Source organism: Magnolia sinica, chromosome 5 (assembly GCF_029962835.1).
Source record: "Magnolia sinica isolate HGM2019 chromosome 5, MsV1, whole genome shotgun sequence".
In the NCBI taxonomy this organism is placed as follows: Eukaryota; Viridiplantae; Streptophyta; class Magnoliopsida; order Magnoliales; family Magnoliaceae; genus Magnolia; species Magnolia sinica.
The window spans coordinates 69011433-69037500 of NC_080577.1; the positions used below are offsets into that span (position 1 = coordinate 69011433).

At 46.8% G+C, this 26068-nt stretch overlaps 1 pseudogene; it reads right to left on the reverse strand.

Annotated features, from left to right (window-relative positions):
* On the reverse strand, nucleotides 1–22530 carry LOC131247065 (syntaxin-125-like; annotated as a pseudogene).
* Nucleotides 22531–26068: the final 3538 nt, after the last annotated feature.

Below are 26068 nucleotides of genomic sequence, written 5' to 3' on the forward strand. Positions count from 1 at the left end.
GAGCAGAGGCAAATATCTCACACTGTCATGTAACAGCTCTCTCTCTCTCTCTCTCTCTCTCTCTCTCTCTCTCTCTCTCGATCTCATCTCACAATCTGAAAAATATAATGTGAATAGGTGTAGAAGCAGATCGATTGTCAAGCAGCAAAAAGGAAGGAAAAAGAAAACTTTTACATGACGATTAACAGAAAAAATAAAAGACGTGAAAGGGCAGTTTTCTTGCAATGATTTTCATTTTCATTTTAAATTATGGGCGTGATGATAGGTTTGATAGGATGGGTGCCACGAGGATGATGATGATCCCACCACTCAGGCTGATTGGTATGCACCTCTACTTCCTCGAGCTCTTTTGGTAATCCTAGGCTGTTTGCAGCTCATCGGTCCCATGCCGGACAAAAGAGCTCGCATGGGCCACATTGCTCTCCCACATTGCTCTCGATGTCGTTGAGCTGTTGCCCTGGGCCTCAACAAGCATGGCCATGTCCAGGATCACCTGGTGGAGAATGAGCAGGTTCTTCTCAATCTCCCTCACAGCGTCGTGGCCCTCTTGGATCTTGGATATGGTGTCCAGGATCTGGCCCAACCCCTGCTACTGGATCGCCTTCTGGAGAAAGCTCTCGCTTCCCCGCTGGAGATTAACGACTCAATTGTCTCCTCGTCTGCCTTCTTCCCCGTGATCGTGTTGTACCTCCGCTTCACTGTCTCCTTGTATGACGGAGGGAAGGACGTGTAGAGGTTGAGCACCGTCTTCCTCAAGGATAACTACAAATCCAGGGAGCTTCTCTAGGCTCTTCATAGAGATGCTCGAATCCATGAAGAAAAATAGAAATTAATTCTAAAAAATTCGAAATAACTTTATTGATGATGAAAAAGAAGTTTACAACTCTTTAAATAAAGCTACGAACCCTAAGGAGAAGTTTTGGAATTCAACTACAACTAAAACTCCCTAAAATCGCAACTTACTATAAATATTAAACTTACTATCTATAGACGGGTCGTGATTTCTACTAGAGCACATGGTTTTTAGCCAAAAATAGTAAGTGTCCTATTTGGCCGAATCGTGACATTCCTCTAAATTTTCTAAGAAATTTTCGTGGTGGACACAACTCCTAAAGCCCAACGTACGAAGAGTTACAATCAAATTAAAACTTACTAAAAATAGTAAAAACGAAAATAAACAGGGATTTCAACCATCAATCTGATGAAATCTCGCAAAATTCGGCATGGGGAACCCGACGTAGTAGGGTTGGGTGGCTAAAGTAGCTCGTCCTACCCCAAAATCAAATATGGTACGTCTGATAACTCATTCCGATTTGCGAGATACGTCCGTTTTAAGTTCTGATGGTCCGGATCGCCTTCGTTTCCGATCGGGCCTTTTTTAGTCCTATCTTGGCCATGAAATTATCTGCGACCCGCTCTACATTAGTCCCCTCCACTTCAATAGAACTCGTCTTACTTCGGTTCATGTTACTCGGTCAGGTCCCCGACGTTGAAAGTACGTGAGATCTCTATGTCATTCGGAAGTTTAAAAACGTATGCATTGTCATTAATATTTCGGAGGATCGGTACCGACCCAATCTTCTTGTTCTTCAATTTGTTGTACGTCTCGGTTGGAAATCTCTCCTGGCGTAGATGGACCATAACTTGGTCGCCCACTTCGAACACCTTCTGTCGTCGATGCTTATCGGATTGTTCTTTATACATGTCATTCGAGGTGTGTAACTTGGCTTCGACATTTGTAATGACCCTGAAAATTTTGTGCCAAGACCCGAGTACTACCTCTATTTTTTCTGTAGAAGCTTATTGGGGTAATTAGCGCTAAACTCGATTGCTTGTGAAATTTGCATCAATCACTTTAAATTGGATCTACATGACTCAAAACCTGTAAAATCATTAGCGTTGAGTTACTCTGAAATCTGGGATTCATCGCTAAAGCCAGTTGCTCTTGAAAATTTTTGGAAGTTCTGGATCGGACCTGGACCGCGCGTCGAAAGTCCGATAGCGATGATCTTAGGCTGTTGCGGTCACCATGTTGGACTTGGCCATCACTTCAAAAATCAAGTCCAGATGATGTTCTGGGTCAATTTGATTGAGTCCGGAGTGAAGAGTGTGAGAACGGTGAGAAATTAATGAGATTTTATGAAATTTGAGTCGTGTCGCTTGCGCGATGATTTTAAGCAATCTGATTGTTGGATTCTGACCCAATTTCACCCTCTGATCAGGAAAGGTGGCTCAGGCATGTCCTAGTGCTTGTGGTCCTGATCGAGATTCCGTGACCGTTGTTATGAGTGTGGTCCGTCACGGCTGATCTGAAGATCCGATCGGTACGAAAACTCAGCTTGACCTAGATCCATGGTCAGTGAGCTTAAGTCTGACCTTTCATGGTAATAGGCCCACCGGAAGTGCTCCGTTGGATCGAGAGATGCCTGTTTTGGTTATACCCTAAGTATACCTTGGCTCTGGAGTTATTTTCATCAATGTTAGCCCTATATATAGACCTTAAAACCCTAACTCTCTTTTCCATACGAATTTCCTAACCCTAGCTAAGAAAGAGAGAGGAAAAGAGAGAGAAAGTGAGAAGAAGTTGGTGAATCATCTTAGATTTTTTCCTGTTCTCCTTCATCCTTAAACCTTCACTTTTGAATCGTTATTCCGGCGATTCTGAGTTCCTTCTTGGGTAAGTTAACCTAACCCTAATATGTTTTAGAGCTTAGAATAGTCTTTGTGTTGTTGCAGCTCATTTCTATTCTTGCTTTAGGTTATCTTGTCGCCGTTGACGAAGACATATCGTCTGAATCAGTTCGATGTTCTATTTCTGGTTTAAGGTGCGGACTTTAATTGTATAGGTTATAGTTTTCAAGGCTTTCAATGTTAGATAATGGTTTATTCTTATTATGGATGAGATTTCACATGTCAAATGCTATGTTTATCTTGCGTTCCTGATATGTATGTATTATATTGTGATTTGTGTATTCTATGTATATGTAGGAAGTACCCTATATGTATAAAATATGCACATGTGTTTGCCATGATTATTTGTCGTGTATTTATACTAGATGTATGTGTGACAACTCCTTGGCAGAAGGAATTGTCCAAATGCGTATATTTCAACATATGTCATGTATGTTGCTTTATGTATTCTAAGTGTTTGTAGAAATGCCTAAATGATCTAAAGTGTGATATATTAACCTAATCGCGGGCATTGAGAAGCAATTCTCAACACTCCTATTGATGTGTATGATTTCCTACATGCAAGTCATATTACTTGTTGTTTAACTTCCAGTAATACTTGTGTGTAAATCCATGTTAAGTTGATATTCTTCAAATACTCATATGCTACATGGTTGAAATTGTTGTTCCATTACTGTTCTAAATTCTATATGCATATCTGTTGGAGTGGAATGTGTTTGGGACTATGGATTAGTCCAGAAAATTGGCAATCGGCCTTGAAATTGTGGCTGAGGCTGCTTTCACCACAAAGGACGTGATTAGACGAACCCGAGTCGTATTAGAGTTGTCGGTAGTGGTTTGGCCACACGGAGTGTTTGCGCACTCTATGTCGTTCAACCCAACATGCACTCGTGCTAGTCGAGTTCGTCAAGTAACCCGATTGTTCGATGTATGTTCACCATGTATGGACGCTACTGCTTGAATCTAGGGTACCGAACTTACTAGTGAAATCCTGTTAACCATGGTACCTTGATCCGCTAAGACTCATGAGCCGGACATGGCGGTATGGGACACCGTGGTCGAGCTGTCGGCCTACACTGGGGTGACGAGCCTCCCCGTAGTGACCAGTGAGCAACCAAACTCGTGAGCCAATTATGGTGGTATGGGACACTATATTCGTGCTGTCGGCTTACATTGATTGGTGACGAGCCCTTTGTAGTGACCTCGAGCATACCTGGATACCGCATTGAGGTGACGAGCCTTATTGTAGTAATGAAGGTATGGTAGGCGTGCACTAATTGGTGATGAGCCCTTTGCAACGACCTAAAACCATATGATCGTCTGAGATGTCTAGGACTGACGACCCTAGAATGGATCACTGTTTAGATGGTGATATGAGGAAGGTACCTTAGCTTCCTAATCTTGCTGTATAAAAAGGACTACTAACAACTTAATAATCATGTTCATGCACCGCATTTGCATGTGCCTGGAAGAGGTGGCGCACTTTGAGGCAATGTCATGCGTAACGTAAGATGAAGACGCTGAGGATGTACACGCGAGGGCATGCATCATTCTTCATACATCTTTGCATTAACAAGAGTACTTAGGACATGTTTGATTGTTCTGCTTTATCATTACTGCTTGATTGAATTGATAACATGTTAACCTTTGCTTTATTGTTCCATTGAGTTGATCACTCACTCCCACGTTCTGGGGCGGTGTTAAACACCCACCAGACTCTGTCTTAGTTGCAGATGTTGATAAGACCTCTGAGACAGAGCTGGAGATCGAGGATGATGAGGTTACATTTTCTTTCATGCAGTTTTCAGGCGGGTTCTAGTGAGCCTTGTTCTAATGCGTGGAATTCTGGGATTTCTTTTTGGGAATAGATGATGTAATTTAATACATGTAATATTAATAGTAACACTTGTAAGTATGACCTGGTATGTATATGTATTTCAGGGATTTGTACATGTACACATATATTTCTTTAGGTCTTCCGCTTGCGTTCTTCACTTATCCCTGAATTATGTTTGCAGTTTGGCTTAATCTATTCCATGTTTTATGCACTCATACAGATAACATACATCCATCATTCAATATGTTGCATAAGTGATGTTTTGAAACTCGGGAGCTGAGTTATGCTCGACCCCCGAATTTCAGGGCGTTACAAGTTGGTATCAGAGCATGAATTGGATTAAATCACACCTGGGTTATGGTCACACACCGCATGCTGTCGCCACTTTAGTGTATTTGTGTGCGAGTTTATCGTAGATTGTGTGTTTGTGTTCCGTTGCTTCTATCGGCGAAAGTTTATTAAAAACGATCACCGAGATCGAGTCTGTGCTCTCTCCTGATCACACACAGCGGCCCGAAATCTCTTCAAGACCATCTATTAATGAGTCTAGATGGTTTATCATTCCATTTCAACCCTTCAATCTTCAAGAAATCTCTGTTTGTATCAGATTTCTGCCCGAATGGCCCGATAGGCGTCGAACCAAGCAAAGGGGCCGATCGGGGCATTTCTAGGGGGACCCAGGGGGGACCCACCTCATTTAGTGCTTAGGGGCTAGGAGGACCTCGCCCAAATGGCGAGCCATCGCCAGACCGTCCAGAGACCGGCGATGTCCTCGCCGGTTCGGCGAGCCCTCGCCGATCAGCGGGCCAGGCCAGGCGGGCCGGCTCGAGCCGACGAGTTTTTGGCCTAGTGTGGTCCACCCTTCCACGGTTTGTTGATTAAAACCCATTCTATGCCCTACTTCCTTCACAATCCACCCTCCCTAGCTCTTCTTTTCTTTAAGTTCTCTTCAAAACTCTACCAAATCTCTTCCAAATCTTCTTTTTCTTCCATTTTCATGCACACCCACCAACCCATCTTAAAACCTCACCCCCCCATTGCTGTTTACATCTCTTTTTCTTCTCATTTGGGCTCTTAAATCCTCTTTTGGGATCTCAAGTGTGTGGAAGCTTCCCCTTTCTTCCTATTTCTCTCTTTCTCTCATTTTCCATAGCCCTCTTTGAGTTTATTACTGTCATATTTTCCATCTCTACCCTTCTTTCTTTGATGGGGAAGAAGAGAGCGCCCGTGGATGAAGTCGGGCCTAGCCGCCCAACTCGTGCACGGAGGCCAAGAGGTGCCGCCGCGAGCACGACCGCCACCCGTGAATTTCAGACCAAGCGGGACCTTGATCCTCGAGCTCCCATTGGTAGAACCTTGTTGGTGGAGCTATCGCATGGAGTCTATGAAGGCCGTAGGGTCCTTTTTGAGGCTCATGTTGATCCGCGGTTATATGACGAGTTTCTGTTGTTGGAGCGCCTGCAAGAAGTTGGTTGGTGTCCCTTGTTTGAGGGTGAGTATCGCGCGAATGCAAGTACTGTTCGAGCTTTTTATGCCAACATTCGTGATCCTTCGCTGGAGCCTCTATAGTTCAAGATTTCTTGTGCTAGTGGTCGGGAGGCCACGGTCAACGTCGCTTTGATATCCCGACTCCTGAATGTGCCACTTGGTGAGGTGCATGCTAGTGAGAAGAATTTGAACAGTATGCGCGAGAGGGATTGTCGCACCCGATTCTTGTGTGGTCGTCTGGTCGAATGGCAGCCTAATAGAAGTCTTCTAGCTACTAACATGACGGATGACTTCCGCTTGCTTCACCACATGTGTATGTTCAATGTATATCCGAGGTGGAGCAACCGCAGCGAGTGTATGCGCCTGATGGTAGATTTTTTGTATCAGGTGGGGCAAGGAGCGAAGTTATGTGTGCCGACGTATATCTTGCACCAGATTATTCTCTTCGCTCGTTCGACTAGGAGGATCGAATCGCTTCCATTTGGCCACCTCATTTGTAAGCTTGCACATGAGTTTGGCTATAGGCTTGGGGCAGAGAAGCCGGTTCCTGTTCGTCGCATTAATCTGACGACCCTTAAGCAGATGGAGATTGGTCCTCGTCGACAGGCCTTAGAGAGTGAGGATGAGTCAGAGAGTGATGAGGATGGGAGTTATGCTGAAGGTGGAGCTGAGATTGAAGAAGAAACAGAGTAGGACGAGGAAGAGCTTGAGGCACAGGATACGAGTGAGAGCTCTCCACCTGTGGCACCAGAGCAGAGCACAGATCAGGCTGCCAGAGATGCCCGTATTGCTTGGCTTAAGGAAGGGCAGGCTGTTCTATGCTAGGATATCATGGATCTTCGAGGCCTTGTGAAGCATAAGTTTAAGAAGGTGACTCGAACTCTGAAGTCTATCCTATGTTGCTTGTAGGATAAGGGTGCCCCGCCTTCATCTCCTGATTCCGACGAGTAGTTGTCATTGTAGTCATCCTTTACTTTGTTTGTTGTTTCTTTCTGTGTGTAGCCGTTGTTGGCTTTTATAGTTGGAAGTTGTTTGTTGTTGGTTGAAGTTTTAGATGTTGTAGTTCACATGCTTTCCCTGTCGTGATTCATGTAATGCTGCACTACTTGTATTGCGACAATTTTGTTTAAATGGAATGCATGTTGTTTATCTTTGAAGTTGTGTTGTGAATGCTATGTGGATGGATTATGTGGACATAAAATCTTACAGGTTGCATCCTCTGTTGAATGTAGGGTATGCCTCCTAAGGGTTCGAAGACTTCGGCCCGTCTCTCCTTGGTTGAGTCACTTGCTGGGATAGCTAGACGGATCCACAGACGGGCCCGTCTCATGCCGGTGTTGGGCCGACACCTTCGGTTCCTAAGCCGAACCATGCATCTGCGTCGATGTCGTATGCATCTTCGTCTGCTCCGCCTACTGATAGGTTTGAGCAGATGATGCTGTTGATGCAGCAGCAGCAGATTCAGCAGCAGCAGCACCAGCAGTAGTTTCTATCTTCCATGGCTGGCATCTTTGCTCAGTCAGTGGGGGTGACTCCTCCTGCTTCACCTATGCCCTCATCTGGGAGCGCTAGTGCGAGTGGCACGTTTGAGCGATTCCAGCGCTTACGACCTCCCACATTTGCGGGTTCTCATAGACTCGAGGAGGCCGAGTATTGGATTGATTGCATCTCTAAGATGCTGAGACCGCTGCATTGTTTAGAGGTTGAGCAGGTCGAGCTTGCCTCCTTCATATTTGAGAAGGAGGCCAGTCTATGGTGGGACAGCGTTCTTTGCATTGTCGAGGAAGGATTTGAGTGGTCGTGGCAGGCGTTTGAGGCACGCTTCCACGAGAAGTATTTTCCAGTTACGTACCGACATGAGAAGGAGAGTGAGTTCCTTCGCCTTCGCCAGGGAGGGCTATCGGTTACGGAGTATGAGAACCGGTTCACTGAGCTAGGTCGGTATGTTCCTTTGATTCTGGGCGATCAGCCGATGAGGATGCAGCACTTTTCTGAGGGATTGAGGCCTGAGATCCGATCGAAGATATGCTGTGCTAGCATTTCTTCCTTGCAGAGTTGGTGAGCATGTCCTTGCGAGCAGAGCAGGATGGGGATAGGTCGTCCCGTATGCGAGCACCTATGGTTCCCAAACCTGCACCCTTTCTCGGCAAGAGGCCGCGGGCAGATTCTCCTCCTAGGCGTTCAGCGCCGCCTGCTCAGCAGATGCGAGCTGATCTTCGCTGTTCGTATTGTGGGAAGATGGGGCATTTAGATCGTTTTTGCTTTTTGCGTATGCGGGCCAGTGGTTTTACTCTACCGCAGATGATCATCCGTCCGATGCCTCATGTTATTTCACCTCCACCTCTTCGTTCAGCGCCAGCTCATCCATCCTTCAGACCTGCAGTACCTAGCTTCAGGCCACCTCAACGGCCCATGGTTCCTCCGCTGAATCGTCAACAGTAGGCTCGAGTTCATGCGCTCACAGCTGAAGCGCCTATGTCTGACTTGGTGCCGAGATCCTTCGAGGTTACAGCGCACATTGAAGATATTCTCATTTCTATGTTGGTGGATACTGGGTCCACTACCTCTCTTATATCATATGCGGTAGTTAGGCGTTTGGGTTTGAGCACTGTTTCTATGCAAGGAGTGACGCTTACTACCGCTACGGGGATTTTCTCTGTTATGAACAAGCGTTGTATGAATTGTTTGGTTGATCTAGGAAGTGGATCGATCCGTGTTGATTTCTTTGTCACACCTCTTTTTCATTACGATGTTATTATGGGTATGGATTGGCTTACGAGGATGCAAGCAGAGATTGATTGTGAAGCAAGGTCGGTGACAATCCATGGACCTGAGGGCGAGACAGTTACTTTCCCAGTTAAGGTCAGTTACCCTTTTCGTTTTGATTATTATACTTCTCTGTTGGAGAGTATGGCTGAGTCGGTGTTTGATAGCACGCCAGTAGTTCGGGAGTTTGAAGATGTGTTTGAGTCGATTCCTGGATTACCTCCTCAGCATGAGATTGACTTTACTATCGATCTCATGCCTGGTGCGGTGCCCATTTCTTTGCCCACCTATCGTATGCCTCCGAGTGAAATGGAGGAGTTGAGGAAGCAGATAGATGGTTTGTTGAAATTGGGCTTTATTCGGCCTAGTGTGTCTCCTTGGGGAGCACCTGTCTTGTTTGTGAAGAAGAAAGATGGTTCCTTGCGATAATGCATTGATTATCGCAGGTTGAATCTGGTGACTGTGAAGAATAAGTACCTTTTGCCTAGGATTGATGATCTATTTGATCAGTTAAAGGGGGCACGGTACTTTTCAAAGGTTGATCTGCAATCAGGGTATCATCAATTGGGCGTCAAGAATGAGGACGTGCAGAAGACCGCTTTCAGGACTAGCTTCGGTCACTATGAGTTCCTTGTGATGTCGTTCGGTCTTACGAATGCACCGGCCGTGTTCATGGATCTGATGAACAGGGTGTTTCGGCCATTCTTATTCCGATTCGTCATTGTCTTTATCGATGACATCTTGATTTATTCTGCGAGTCGAGAAGAGCACGAGGAGCACTTAAGAGCGGTTTTGGATACTCTCAGGAAGAATCATCTCTTTGCGTAGTTCAAGAAGTGTGATTTCTGGAAAGAGGAAGTCAAGTTCCTGGGACATGTGGTGTCCAAGGAAGGGATAACTGTCGATCTTGCTAAGGTAGCTGCAGTGCAGGACTGGAAGCAGCCTGGTTCAGTTACCGAGGTAAGGAGCTTTCTGGGTCTAGCAGGCTATTATCGACGCTTCATACAAAACTTCTTGAAGATAGCCAGACCGTTGTCTCAGTTGACACGGAAAGATTTGAAGTTTGCTTGGAATGACAGGGCGGAGGAAGTTTTTCAAGAGCTAAAGGACAAGTTGACGTTCGCCCCTGTGCTAGTATTGCCAGAGCAAGGGGTTAAGTATATTATATATATTGACGCCTCTCGCGTTGGCCTGGGTTGTGTCCTTATGCAGAAGGACAGGGTGATTGCTTATGCTTCGAGACAGTTGAGGAAATACGAAGAGAATTACCCTACACACGACCTGGAGTTAGCAGCTGTCATTTTCGCATTAAAGCTCTGGAGACATTACCTCTATGGAGAGGAGTTGGAGCTCTTTTGCGACCACAAGAGCCTTAAGTATATTTTCACGCAGCGTAATTTAAATATAAGGCAGCGCCGATGGATGGAAACATTGAAAGACTTTAAGTTCGATGTTTCATACCATCCGGGCAAGGCGAACCTTGTGGCAGATGCGTTGAGTCGCAAGAAGGTTATTGAGTTTGCGGCTCCGCTGATGATAGCAGAGTGGGATATGTTGGAGTTTGTGCGGGACTTTGAGAAGAAGCTTACGGTGGAAGAGCCGTATGAGGTTATCGTACACATTCGTGTACAACCCTTTATCGATGAGAAGATCGTTGCAGCTCAGGCAGATGATGAGCTTTTGGCGAAGATGAGAAAGCGGGTTGGTACGGATGAGAACTCCGACTGGAGTGTTAGTTCTGATGGGGGCCTACGATTTCGTGGCCGGTTATATGTCCCAGACATTCCTGACTTGAGACGGGAGGTTCTCGAGTTAGCCCATAGTTCTAAGCTTGCGATGCATCCAGGTAGCACGAAGATGTATCAGGATATGAGAAGATCTTATTGGTGGGACAACATGAAGGTCCATATTGCTGAGTTTGTATCTCGTTGTCTTACGTGCCAGCAGGTCAAGGCAGAGCATCACCGACCTCCTGGGTTGCTTCAGCCCATGCCCATAGCAGAATGGAAGTGGGACTTCATCTCTATGGACTTTATTTCTGGGTTGCCGAGAACGAAGAAGGGAGATGACTCTATTTGGGTGATAGTCGACCGATTGACGAAGTCGGCTCATTTCTTACCGATCAGAGTCACAAACTCTGCAGACGAGTTGGCTAGATTATATATCAAGGAGATTGTACATCTGCATGGAGTTCCCTTGGAGATTGTATCTGATAGAGACACTCGTTTTACATCTATCTTCTGGACTCGTATCCAGGAAGCGATAGGTATGAAATTGAAGTTCAGCACCGCGTTTCATCCGCAGATAGATGGGCAGACAGAACGCGTGAATCAGATCCTGGAAGATATGTTGCGAGCTTGTGTTTTAGATTTCAAGAACAGTTGGGATGATTGTCTCCAGTATGCAGAGTTCGCGTATAATAACAGTTTCCAGGCGAGTATTGGCATGGCTCCCTATGAGGCGTTGTATGGTCGCCCGTGTAGAGCACCGCATTGCTGGGCAGAAGTTAGCGAGCGTAGTTTGTTTTGCCCGGAGTTGGTGCAGGCGACTTCAGAGAAAGTTGACATTATTCGACGTTGACTTCTGATAGCTCAGAGTAGGCAGAAGAGTTACACTGATATGAGGCGGCGACCGCTTGAGTTTGAGGTTGGAGACCATGTATTTCTCCAGGTCTCTCCTATGAAGGGAGTTCTGCGGTTCGGTAAGAAGGGAAAGCTTACGTCGAGATTTATTGGTCCATTTCAAGTTCTGGATCGAGTGGGAGCGGTAGCATACTGCCTTGCTTTTCCCACACCTCTTGCGGGCGTGCATAACGTATTTCATGTTCTATGCTGAAGAAGTACGTTCCTGATCCTTCGCATATTATCAGTTGGGAGCAGGTGCAGTTGAGCGAGGATACCACATATGTACTGCGACCGACGCATATTTTAGACAGGAAGGAGCAGGTATTGCGTAGCAAGATCATCTCTCTTGTGAAAGTTCTATGGACGCATCATAGTGAGGAAGAGGCTACTTGGGAATCTGAAGCTGAGGTCAGGAAGAGCTACCCTCAGATCCTTGAGGAGTATGAGAAGGTATGAATTTCGGGGACAAAATTTTCTTTAAGGGGGTAGATTGTAATGACCTTGAAAATTTTGTGCCAAGACCCGATCGAGTACTACCTCTATTTTTTCCTTAGAAGCTTATTGGGGTAATTAGCGCTAAACTCGATTGCTTGTGAAAATTGCATCAATCACTTTAAATTGGATCTGCATGACTCAAAACCTGTAGAATCATTAGCGCTAGGTTACTCTGAAATCTGGGATTCATCGCTAAAGCCAGTTGCTCTTGGAAATTTTTGAAAGTTCTGGATCGGACTTGGATCGTGCGTCGAAAGTCCGATAGCGATGATCTTAGGCTGTTGCGGTCACCATGTTGGACTTGGCCATCACCTCAAAAATCAAGTCCAGATGATGTTCTGGGTCAATTTGATTGAGTCCGGAGTGAAGAGTGTGAGAACGGTGAGAAATTAATGAGATTTTATGAAATCTGAGTCGTGTCGCTTGCGCGATGATTTTAAGCAATCTGACCGTTGGATTCTGACCCAATTTCACCCTCTGATCAGGAAAGGTGGCCCAAGCATGTCCTAGTGCTTGTGGTCCTGATCGAGATTCGATGACCGTTGTTATGAGTGTGGTCCGCCACGGCTGATCTGAAGATCCGATCGGTACGAAAACTTAGCTTGACCTAGATCCATGGTCAGTGAGCTTAAGTCCGACCTTTCGTGGTAATAGGCCCACCGGAAGTGCTCCGTTGGATCAAGAGAGGCCTGTTTTGGTTATACCCTAAGTATACCTTGGCCCTAGAGTTATTTTCATCAATGTTAGGCCTATATATAGACCTTAAAACCCTAACTCTCTTTTCCATACGAATTTCCTAACCCTATCTAAGAAAGAGAGAGGAAAAGAGAGAGAAAGTGAGAGAGAAGTTGGTGAATCATCTTAGATTCTTTCCTGTTCTCCTTCATCTTTAAACCTTCACTTTTGAATCGTTATTCCGGCAATTCTGAGTTCCTTCTTGGGTAAGTTAACCTAACCCTAATCTGTTTTAGAGCTTAGAATAGTCTTTGTATTGTTGTAGCTCATTTCTATTCTTGCATTAGGTTATCTTGTCGCTGTTGACGAAGACATCTCGTCTGAATCAGTTCGGTGTTCTATTTCTAGTTTAAGGTGCGGACTTTAATTATATAGGTTATGGTTTTCAAGGCTTTCAATGTTAGCTAATGGTTTATTCTTGTTATGGATGAGATTTCACATGTTAAATGCTATATTTATCTTGCGTTCCTGATATGTATGTATTATATTGCGATTTGTGTATTCTATGTATATGTAGGAAGTACCCTATACGTATAAAATATGCACATGTGTTTGCCATGATTATTTGTCGTGTATTTATACTAGATGTATGTGTGACAACTCCTTGGCAGAAGGAATTGTCCAAATGCGTGTATTTCAACATACGTCATGTATGTTGCTCTATGTATTCTAAGTGTTTGTAGAAATGCCTAAATGAGCTAAAGTGTGATATATTAACCTAATTGCGCGCATTGAGAAGCGATTCTCAACACTCCTATTGATGTGTATGATTTCCTACATGCAAGTCATATTAGTTGTTGTTTAACTTCCAGTAATACTTGTGTGTAAATCCATGTTAAGTTGATATTCTTCAAATACTCATATGCTACATGGTTGAAATTGTTGTTCCATTACTGTTCTAAATTCTATATGCATATCTGTTGTAGTGGAATGTGTTTGGGACTATGGATTAGTCCAGGAAATTGGGAATCGGGCTTGAAATTGTGGCTGAGGCTGCTTTCACCACAAAGGATGTGATTAGATGAACCCGAGTAGTATTAGAGTTGTCGGTAGTGGTTTGGCCACACGGAGTGTTTGCGCACTCTATGTCGTTCAACCCAACGTGCGCTTGTGCTAGTCGAGTTCGTCAAGTAACCCGATTGTCCGATGTATGTTCACCATGTATAGACGCTATTGTTTGAATCTAGGGTACCAAACTTACCAGTGTAAATCCTGTAAACCGTTGTACCTTGATCCGCTAAGACTCATGAGCCGGACATGGTGGTATGGGACACCGTGGTCGAGCTGTCGGCCTACGTTGGGGTGACGAGCCTCCCCGTAGTGACCAGTGAGCAACTAAACTCGCGAGTCGATTATGGTGGTATGGGATACTATATTCGTGCTATCGGCCTACATTGATTGGTGACGAGCCCTTTGTAGTGACCTCGAGCATGCCTGGATACCGCATTGAGGTGACGAGCCTTAGTGTAGTAACGAAGGTATGATAGGCGTGCATTGATTGGTGACGAGCCCTTTGCAACGACCTAAAACCATATGATCGTATGAGATGTCTAGGACTGACGACCCTAGAATGGATCACTGTTTGGATGGTGATATGAGGAAGGTACCTTAGCTTCCCAATCCTGCTGTATGAAAAGGACTAATAATAACTTGGTAATCATGTTCATGCACCGTATTTGCATGTGCTTTGTAGATGTGGCGCACTTTGAGGCGATGTCATGCGTAACGTAAGATGAAGACGCTGAGGGTGTACGCGCGAGGGCACGCATCATTCTGCATACATCCTTGCATTAACAAGAGTACTTAGGACATGTTTGATGGTTCTGCTTTATCATTACTGCTTGATTGAACTGATAACATGTTAATCTTTGCTTTATTGTTCCTTTGAGTTGATCACTCACTCCCATGTTCTGGGGCGGTGTTAAACACCCACCAGACTGTCTTAGCTGTAGATGTTGATGAGACCTCTGAGGCAGAGCAGGAGATCGAGGATGATGAGGCTGCATTTTCTTTCATGCAGTTTTCAGATGGGTTCTAGTGAGCCTTGTTCTGATGCGCGGGATTCTGGGATTTCTTTTGGGATTAAATGATGTAATTTAATACTTGTAATTTTGATAGCAACACTTGTAATACGACCTGGTATGTATATGTATTTCAGGGATGTGCACATGTACACATATTTCTTTAAGTCTTCTTCTTGCGTTCTTCACTTATCCCTGAATTATGTTTGCAGTTTGGCTTAATCTATTCCATGTTTTATGCACTCATACAGACAACATACCTCCATCATTCAATATGTTGCATAAGTGATGTTTTGAAACTCGGGAGCTGAGTTATGCTCGACCCCCAAATTTTAGGGCGTTACAACATTCGCATGAATGCTCATGATTCTGTTTGCCATATGTTCCGCTGCAATGCTCTTGCCTGGGAGCTTGGGTAAAGGGACCAAGTCTAGTGTGTGGCGAGGCACTCGACAGTAAATAACCTGGAACGAGGACTTCCCTGTTGAGCGGTTTACCATGTGGTTGAATGCAAACTCCACTTGAGACAAGGCCAAATCCCACTGCTTCGACTTTTCTCCTGAAATATATCGAATGAGGTTCCCCAATGTGTGATTCACAACTTTAGTTTGCCCATTGGTCTGTAGGTGGTAGGCACTGCTGAATTGAAGTCGTGTACCGAATTGGTTCCACAAAGTCTGCTAGAAGTGGCTAATGAACTTCGTATCACAGTCAGAAGTGATAGTCTCGGGGACCTTATGTAGCCGCATGACCTCTCTGAAGAATAAATTTTCCACATGCGTCGCGTCGTGGGTCTTCTTGCATGGGATGAATGTGCCATATTCGAGAAATGATTTACCACTACGAATACGGAATCCATGCCACGCTGTGTTCGTGGGAGACCCAACACGAAGTCCATTGATAGGTCCTCCTAAGGGCCGTCAGGTACAGGTAATGGTGTGTAAAGGCCCGTATTCTGAGAATGACCCTTGGAGACCTGACAAACATGACAGTGTTGCATCATTCTACCCACATCACATACTAACTGTGGTTAGTAGTATCGTTCTTCAACAAGAGCTCACGTCTTATCTTGTCCAAGGTGTCCACTAAGGCCACCTTTATGTAGCTCTAGGATGATTTGCTCCCTCAACGAGCTTTTGGAGATGCACAGTCGATTCCATTTGAAAAGAAAACCGTCTTGAATATGTCACTATAGTGACATTCTTGGCATATATGTCCTTGAGGTCATCGCCGTCGGCATATATGTACTTGAGGTGCTTGAACTCAACAACCTCACTGCTTATAATGACTAGCAAAGTTACACAGTGACTCAGTGCATCAACCACTTTGTTCTACTGCTTAGACTTATGTTTCAACACAAACGTGAATTCTTGCAAAAACAAAATCCACCTAGCATGCACACGATTCACGTTAGCTTGGCTATTAATGAATTTAAGAGCTTGATGGTTTGTGTAAAGAATGAACTCCCTTTGAATTAAGTAATATCGCTAATGTCGCACTGTCTGGACTACTACGTATAATTTGAGCTCATATGTAGACCATTTTTTACGTGCATTGCTAAGCTTTTTACTGTAGAAGGCTACCGACCAACCTTCTTGGGACAAGACTCTCCCAATACTGACATATAAAGCATCACATTCAACTTCGAATACTTTGTCGAAGTTAGGAAGTACAAGAATCGGGGTTGTGGACAACCTGTGTTTAATTTCAGCAAAGCTCCTGTCGGCTTCGTTAGTCCACCGAAATTGTCCCTTCTTCATGGAGTCTGTAATTGAAGATACAATGGTGCTAAAATTCTTCACGAACTGATGATAGAATGTTGTCAATCCATGAAAACTTCATACCTCATGGATGTTTGTTGGGACCGGCCATTCCCTGATGGCTTTTACCTTTTCCTCATCCACTCGAATGCCCATGGATGTCACGACAAAGCCCAAAAACAACAGACTTTTGGTTAGGAAGCTGCACTTTTTAAAATTAAGATACAACTTGCTTTCAGTGAGTACTTGAAGGACTAGCCTGAGGTGTTCCATATGGCTTGCTTCGTCCTGATTGTATATCAAGATGTCATTAAAGTAGACCACAATGAACCACCTAATGAATGGTTTCACAACTTGGTTCATCAACCTCATGAATGTACTAGGCACGTTCGAAAGACCGAAGGGCATCTCCATTCATTCATACAACCCTTCCTTGGTCTTGAAGTGTAAGACCCGTGTCCTAATCCGTACCATTCTGTTAGCTTCCGCGGTCCTTTCGGTCAAATTCCGGCAACCTTCGCACCGTATTTGGTGTTTGCGCACGATCTTAAGCCAGGTCCCGCGCACCGACGTCGGCTCGATCTGAAACTTATGTCTTGGTGATCGCGTCGTCGCCGCGGTTCCAACGCCGTGACTTGCGCACCGAACCGATACCCAGGTAAGAAGATGCCGATCAGCGTTTATTCCGAAGAAACACCGCGCGTTGCGGATTTCGAGGGAATCTCTACACAATTAGTCCCACTAATTAACCATAAATGCAACCATACCTCAAAGTACCTCACCCATTCCCTCTTTTTCCAAAAGTCCACCATCTTTCCACCTCACCATTCCTCTTTTTCTCATTTTCAACTTCAACCATCCCTCTTCTCCACCAATTTCAAACTAAGCCATACCCCTCATCACTTCTTTCTTACAACCACCACTCCACCCATCCCTCCATCCATTATTTCTATCTCTCCCTCTCATTCTCTAGCAAATTTTCCAAATCCCATGAGAAATTTCACTCATCCAACACTCCCTCTCAACTTCAAGTGTGGCCCACCCTCTCATCTCCAATCTCAACCATTCATCCTTCATCAATCTCCATTAAAAGTGAAGGTAAGGAGCTAAGGAGTCCAAAGGAGCAAGGAGAAGGAAGATAAGGTGGGTGCTTTGTCATTAATTTGAATCTCAGGGCCCACTTGTTGGTGGGACCCATTTGGATGTATGTGATCTAATCAAGAGGGCCCATAGTGGCGGGGTTCCTCTATCTCACCGTATACCTCCCTTTATCTCTCTCTTTCTCTCTCTTTGTAATGGTGTGGATCCCACCAATATGTGCTACGTCTACCCCGTCCATCTACACCAGACGGCGTGGCCCACTCTATCACAGGTGATGATCCACACCATCCACTGTTGGGATGGGCCCAACGCATCTTTTATATGTGTATATATATATATATATGTATGATATATTTTATATAATATATGTATATATATGTATATAATATATAATATAATATGTACTTATGTATATATATATATACAATATAAGATAAATATTAAATGTATCTGTATATATATATATATATATATATATATTGGTGGGCCACATTCACGTGGGACCCACCACATTTTTGTGAAAATATACAGACCGTCCAGCGTCCCTGGACGCTGGACGTTGCAACTTTGAAAAAAAAAAAAGAAGAAAAGAAGAGAAGGAGTGGTGGGCCTCTCATGCAGGCCCCACCTTAATGTTTCTATACAATCCAAACCGTCCATTCTCTTCCTCAGGTCACTTAAGGCGTTGAACCGAAAAATGAGATTGATTTGGTTTTCTGACGGGCCGTGATATAGGAAACAGTATCTCTACCTTTGATTTGCTCCCTGATGCTCCTGTACATCTGAAAAAGGTCAATATTGGACTCTATGGGTTGGTATCAAGCCACAGAGACCAATGGATGGAGTGGATCGTACTAAAGCGGGCCCCACCTAGGAGAAACCGTAGAAAAACCATTTTTAAAAAAAAAAAAAAAGGAAAGAAGCAGCAGCAGCCGCTGCCGCTGACGACAGACGCAGGCAGCGCCTGCGCTGCCACTGACGGACGGACGGCTGGGCTGGGTTTATGGCCCCAATTGTGGGCCCCACCGTGATTCCTTTCGACCATCAACACCGTACATTTGATGGTTCCCCATGGACTGGCCGTCCACCCCAAAAATCAGCCATAAACAAAGCTCAGGCGGGCCATACCATCAAAAATCATGTAAAGACATTCCTAAACATATAAAAACACTTGGTGGGACCCGTCCGAAATTTGGATGAATCTGAAACTTGGTCTGAACGGTCATTTAGATGGGACTCACATATTGGATGGGCTGGATTGTGAATCACATCTCGGTGGGCCCCGAAACAAAAAAAAAAAAAAGAGTGAGAGCCAGCGCTGACGCTGCTGCTGCAGGACGTGCCGGCAGCGCCTGCGGCGGGCGGGCGGGCGGCCACGAGGCAGGGACCCACGGCTCCATCCGTGGGCCCCACCATGATGTATATTTTGTATCCACACCGTCCATTTGGTGGGCCACCATTTGACATGGACCCCCCTCAAATATCAGGTCAATCCAGCGCTCGGGCGGCCCACATCACAAGAAACAGTGTGAATTGAACTCTACCATTGAAACCCTTTCTGGGTCCACGTGTTCGTTCGCACGTGTGTATGCATGTGGGTGTGTGTGCACGTGTGTGAGTGTGTGTGTGTGGGCATACATATCTATATATGTATATACATATATATGTGTATATATATAATATTGTATTATATTATTATTATATATAATATTGTATATGTCTACATATAATAATATTATATATAATATATATATATATATATATATATATATATATATTTGATGGTGGGCCTATATGGGCCCCACCATGATGCAAGTGTTACATCCAAGTTGTTCAACCATATGGCCGTTGTTGAGGCCCACCTAGATGTGTATTTGTGGCCATTATTGAGGCCCACCTTGATATATATATATAAGGCCCATGAGGTTAGGCCCATTCGACGGATTGGTGGCCCGATGTCGAGGCCCACTCTGATATCCATAAAGGCCATGTTACGAGACCCATTGTGATGTTTTCAAAGGCTCATGGAGTATAACCCATTGCAATGTACATAAGGCCCACTAATGCGGCCCACTTGATTTATATAAGGCCCATATGAGATGGCCCATTTGATGTATCTGAGAACTATGGGTCGAGGCCCAATGAGATGTATATTAGTCCATTGCAATGTGTGATTTCCTATGGTTTGTGTAATGGTGCTTTATGGCGGGCTAAGCCTTGGGAACAATGTTGGTTTGACGTCCACATTGTAAGGACAATGTTGGTTAAATGTCCGCATTGTCACACTCCTTAAAGCCACTGATAGGTTCATACTTATACTCTGCAGGCCGTCTAGGCCCATTTCTGTGATACGCAGAGCCCATCCCTATATGCATGTTTAGTATAGATCCATGATTTATCATCATACGCATCATATGTATGACTGGTATGAGGAGTGATTGATCATAGCATATGCCTTCGAGCAGACTGTTTATGGGCTCCCTGATAGGCGGAGTTGCCCCATATAAGTGCATGGTACATACAGACTGTTGCATGACTGATAATGTGACTCATGAACTTGCATTTGTGTGATTATAGTTACTATATGCCCTAGCGGCATCAGGGCCATAGCCTCCACAGATACATCGCGGATGGCAGGATTGGAGACCGGAAATATTTGATTCTAGCATACGGGCACTATAGATGTCCCTGGGTGAAAATCCCTAAACCCGATGGTACCAGAGGATGACTCCAATGTCGAGACCGAGTGGATATGTGAGCGCACGAGGGCCGAATACCAGGAGGCCGCGTCTCCCACTGTGTCGTGGTCGGTTGGAAAGGAGTGTGGCCTTACTCGCCCGAGGGTAGGGGGCAATACTAGGCTGAGTTTGACCAGCTCGTGAATGGGTCCGCTATCGACGTGCCGGATAGGTATTGGCAGACTATTGGTCAGGCGGATAGTGAGGTTTCTTACGCTCATTTGGACTGTGCGGCTAGGAGAGCGACAGTGCCATTTGGAGTGTATTGAACCCCGGTGATTATCCAGAATGAGAACTGTACTGATACATGTTGAGGATTGGCATGCTTGAGTTGCATCTTGCATCGCATGGCCGTGTTATGGCCGATAGCATTCATATCTTGCATCGCATGGCCGTGTTATGGCCGATAGCATTCATATCTTGCACCGCATAGCCTTGGTACGGCTGATTGCATTCATGTGCTCATCATCATGATTTCGCATCACTCTGACCTTACATTTTGAGCACGTCTATATTGCGCACACACTTACACCACCCTCTAAGCTTTCCATAAGCTTATGCACGATTGATGCGTGCAGGTGACGCCAGGACGTAGTCGCAGCCTTAGTCTCGCCGTAGTTGGACCGTGCAGACGAGCTTCTGGAGTTTTGTTTCTTTTATCACATTATATTTTCCTTTTCTATCGCATTGTACTAAAAAGTTTTTGATCATAGTGGATTTTGTGGTGGTGTTCTTGTGATTATTAGTTGTGGGTTATGCTTTTGTTATGCTCATTATGAATCAGACTGATGATTTGAAATCCTCCTTGTAGCATCCCAGGATCGGAACCTGGTGAATGGGTGCCGGGATCCGAAATTGGGGTTCTACGGAGGCTGTCGGCGCCGGATTCGGCGATCGGGAATTTTGTGAGCCCGGTTTCCGAGTTCGGGGTGTGACAGAAGTTGGTATCAGAGCATAACTCGGGAATAACCAAGAACAACATTACATGTCTGCTATGGACGATTAAGTCCTAAGTTCGGATAGCCTAGCGATCTTTTATTCCAGACCCTTAACGTGCGTGCCTTCGAGAGCCTTTAAGTTGATAGGCACCTTCGCTCTTTCCTGTAGGACATGGCGCGCAGGAGAGTGACCCGATCGACTCCCGCACCATCATCGGATACTTCAGCTCCACCACCTGCGACTCCCGCATTACCACCTACGATCCCTGCTCCACCCCCAGAGATTCCTACTGCCCAGCCTGAGGATGTCGCTCCTCTACCAGAGGTTCATACTGCCCATCCTGAGGATGTTGCACCTCCACCAGATACCAGTGCGGATCCGACCGTATCTGTGAGTGCTTCTCAGTTGCAGCAGATGCTGCAGGCTGTGACGGCCGCACTCCAGGGGCAGAGCAGACACCCGGTTGTTTCACCGGCCCAGGCAGAGCAGGAGCGCGCGAGTGCCCTACTTCGAGAGTTCCGACAGTTTGATCCTCCACGATTCCAGGGCGAGCCAGATCCGACAGCAGCTGAGAGGTGGCGCTCCGATGTGGAGAAGATTTTTGATACCATGTCATGCACGACCGAGCAGCGAGTTCGGTTGGCGGTGTTTCTTTTTCAGGGCGAGGCCGAGCACTGGTGGACCTCGGTTACCCGCGTCGCAGGACCCGACTACGTCTGGACATGGGATGATTTTGTAGACCGATTCGAGGAGCAGTACTTCCCTGACCATATTCGACGTCAGAGAGCACTAGAGTTCGAGACTTTGGTGCAGGGAGACATGACCGTGGCACAGTACGCGGCTCGTTTCGTGGCGCTGTCGAGGTTTGTGCCATATATGATTGATGATGAGGGGCGGAAGGCCCGCCGTTTCGAGAGCGGCCTACGTTTCGGTCTTCGAGGCCGTGTGATTGGGCACGAGCTTCCGACCTTTCAGGCTGTAGTGCGGAGGGCTCAGATCTACGAGACGGAGTGGGCCGGTGCGCAGGCCGATAGAGATCAGAGGAAGGGTCAGAAGAGGCAGACCCCTTCCAGCAGCTCCCAGCAGCAGCGACGACCACAGAGGTATAGGAGCCACCCACCTGCTAGAGCACCCGCACTCCAACGCCACCCCAGCAGCCATTTGCGGGGACTTGTTTTGGATGTGGTGGGACGGGGCATCGTAGTCGAGTGCCCTCGCCCTCATCTGCGGCAGTCGAGAGATCACAGCAGCCTCACCTACATCCGTCGAGAGGACCACGGCGGCCTCCGAGCCAGCGGCGACCTCGGCGGCGGCCTCCGGCAGCGGCGACCCCATCGGCGGCGACCACGGCCACCTCGGCCACCGAGACCTCGGCGAGGGGCGAGTATAGCCGCCGCGAGGCGCAGCGAGGACCTCGAGAGGGCAGGCACCTCCCGGCCGGCTCGAGCTAGGTTCTACGCGGCTCGGCGAGACCTTGATCATCCGGAGGAGTTGTCGAGGGTATACTTCCCGTCTCTTCATGCATCGCTCGAGTATTATTTGATTCTGGCGCTTCTCACTCATTCATGTCCGAGGGCTTCTGCCGATCGACTGGATTGCCGATAGAGTCTACTAGTGAGGGATTGACCGTATCGACGCCCTTGGGGAAGACCGCAGTATTGGGCCGTTTCTGTCCATCTTGCCCGGTTCTTGTCGGTGATATCTTTTTACCTGCTGACTTGTTTGTGCTGCCGATGACAGATTTCGACGTTATCTTGGGCATGGATTGGCTTGCCGAGTACCACGCTATCTTGGACTGTTCTGCGAGGACAGTCACATTCTGCATACCAGGCTTGCCGCAGTTCCAGTTCATCGCCGAGCCTAGAGGAGAGCCGATGTCTTGCTTGATGTCCTGTGCAGTCGAGGAGCCTATGGCCATTTGTATTGATCGGTTGCCGGTTGTTTGCGACTTCCCCGACGTATTCCAGGAGATTCCCGGATTGCCTCCTCGCCGTCATATCGAGTTTCAGATCGATCTTGTGCCCGGTACTGCGCCTATCTCGAAGGCCCCGTACCGTATGGCACCGATGGAGTTGCGTGAGCTGCAGCGTCAGTTGGACGAGTTGCGTGAGTTGGGATTTATTCGTCCGAGCAGCTCGCCTTGGGGAGCGCCGGTACTCTTCGTTAGGAAGAAGGATGGCTCGTTGAGGCTCTGCGTAGATTACCGCGAGCTCAACCGGGTCACGATTAAGAACAAGTACCCGCTCCCAAGGATAGACGATTTATTTGATCAGCTGCAGGGTGCACAGTTCTTTTCGAAGATTGACCTGCGTTCTGGTTATCATCAGATTCGTGTCCGAGAGGAGGACATCCCGAAGACAGCTTTCAGGACGCGTTATGGTCATTTTGAGTTTCAGGTTATGTAGTTTCAGGTGACCAATGCACCCGCGGTCTTCATGCAGTTGATGAACGAGGTCTTTCGTTCATATCTCGATCAGTTTGTTGTAGTCTTCATCGACGACATTCTGATATATTCGAGGACCCGTGAGGACCATATGCAGCATCTGGAGATCACCCTGCAGACCCTCCGTGCCCACCAGCTATATGCGAAACTGGAGAAGTGTGAGTTTTGGCAAGAGGAGGTGAGATTCCTCGGTCACGTGGTGACGAGGGAGAGTGTCGCAGTGGACCCCTCGAAGGTTGAGGCAGTGCGTCAGTGGGGCCAGCCCACGACTGCGTCCGAGATCCGCAGTTTCCTTGGTTTAGCGGGATATTATCGGCGTTTCATTGAGGGCTTCTCCCGTATTGCAGCCCCGTTGACCAGGTTGACTCGGAAGGGCGCAGAGTTTATTTGGAGTGACGCCTGTGAGCGAGCATTTATGGAGCTGAAGGACCGTCTGACGTCCGCTCCTGTCCTCACTCTTCCCTCTGGGAGTGATGGATTCGTGGTATTTACCGATGCTTCGCGTATTGGATTGGGTGCTGTCCTGATGCAGCACGGTAGACCTGTAGCATTTGCGTCTCGCCAGCTTAAGGTTCATGAGCTGAACTACCCCACGCACGATTTGGAGCTGGCAGCAGTCGTCTTCGCACTGAAGGTGTGGAGACACTATCTTTATGGGGTTAGGTTCGAGCTCTTCTCTGACCACAAGAGCTTGAAGTATCTATTTTCTCAGTCTGAGCTGAACATGAGACAGAGACGCTGGATGGAGCTTTTGAAGGATTATGATTTTGACCTCCAGTACCACCCAGGCAAGGCGAATGTGGTGGCGGATGCCCTTAGCCGTCAGCCACGAGGCCTAGTGGCACATATGATGATTCAGGAGTGGAAGATGCTCGAGGATATAGCGAATACGACTTTGATTTTGGTCTGCAGTTCTATCGTTCAGCTATCGAGCCTTGCGATTCAACCCTCTCTTGTCGCAAGGGTGATCGAGACTCGCAGACAGATGAGTCGTTACAGGTTATTGAGCAGAGGCAGCATCCGAGGGTCAGACAGATTCAGATGGGTGCTGATGGTGGGCTTCGCTTTAGAGGCCGATTGTGTGTCCCGGATATTCCTGAGTTGCGCAGAGATCTTATGACCGAGGCACATCGATCGCGATTTTCTATCCACCCTGGCTCGACGAAGATGTTCCGTGCTATGAGGCGACAATATTATTGGGCGGAATGAAGCGCCAAATGCCAGTTTGTGGCCGAGTGTGACACATGCCGGCGTGTCAAGGCCGATCATCGGAGACCCCCTGGTATTGCAGCCGTTTAGCGTCCCGATGTGGAAGTGGGAGCACGTATCTCGATTTTATTATGGGTTTGCCGAGGACTCGGCGCGGTCATGACGCTATCTGGGTTGTCGTGGACCGTCGACGAAGTCGGCACATTTTCTTGCGATTCGTGCGACTTGGCCCTTAGCGGCTTGCGAGGTTATTCCTTGAGGAGATTGTGAGGCGCACGGCGTACCGGTCTCGATCGTTTCGACCGAGATCCGAGATTCACGTCTCGGTTCTGGAGGAGCTTTCAGAGATCTATGGGCACTTGCAGCTCAGTACCGCGTATCATCCGCAGACCGATGGCCAGACCGAAAGGGTCAACCAGATCCTTGAGGATATGCTTCGGGCCTGCGTGATTGACTTCGGTGGTAGCTGGGATGAGCATCTGCGATTGGCTGAGTTCGCATACAATAACAGCTATCAGGCGACCATTGGCATGGCTCCTTTTGAGGCACTATATGGCAGACCGTGCAGATCTCCGAGTTGTTGGACCGAGGTTGGGGAGCGGCGTCTCCTAGGTCCTGAGCTTGTGCAGGAGACATCAGAGGTTATTGATATTATCAGGCAGAGGATGCGCACAGCTCAGAGCCGGCAGAAGAGTGTTGCTGATCGCCGGCGTCGTCCCTTAGAGTTTGAAGTAGGGGACCATGTGTATCTCAAGGTCTCGCCCATGAAGGGCGTAGTTAGATTTGGAGCAAAGGGTAAGCTTGCCCCGAGATTCATAGGACCTTTCGAGATCACTGAGCGCATTGGCGCTGTGGCCTATCGGCTTGCCTTACCATCTCAGTTGTCTGGCGTCCACAACGTTTTCCACGTCTCTATGTTGAGGAAATGTGGGTCAGACGTAGTTCCTGTTATTGACTGGCAGCCGTTGGAGGTTCGTGAGGACGCTTCTTACATCGAGCAGCCAGTTCGTATCCTTGATCGGAAGGAGCAGGTCCTCCGAACCAAGGTCATCCCCTTGGTGAAGGTTCAGTGGGGTCACCATTCCGTGGATGAGGCATCTTGGGAGCGCGAGGCTGAGATTCGAGAGCGCTATCCTCATCTCTTTTATGATTGATTGTATGTTGTATGTTATAGGTTGTCTCTGGTATTTATATGGCGATGCCTTGCTTCCTCTTCTATTA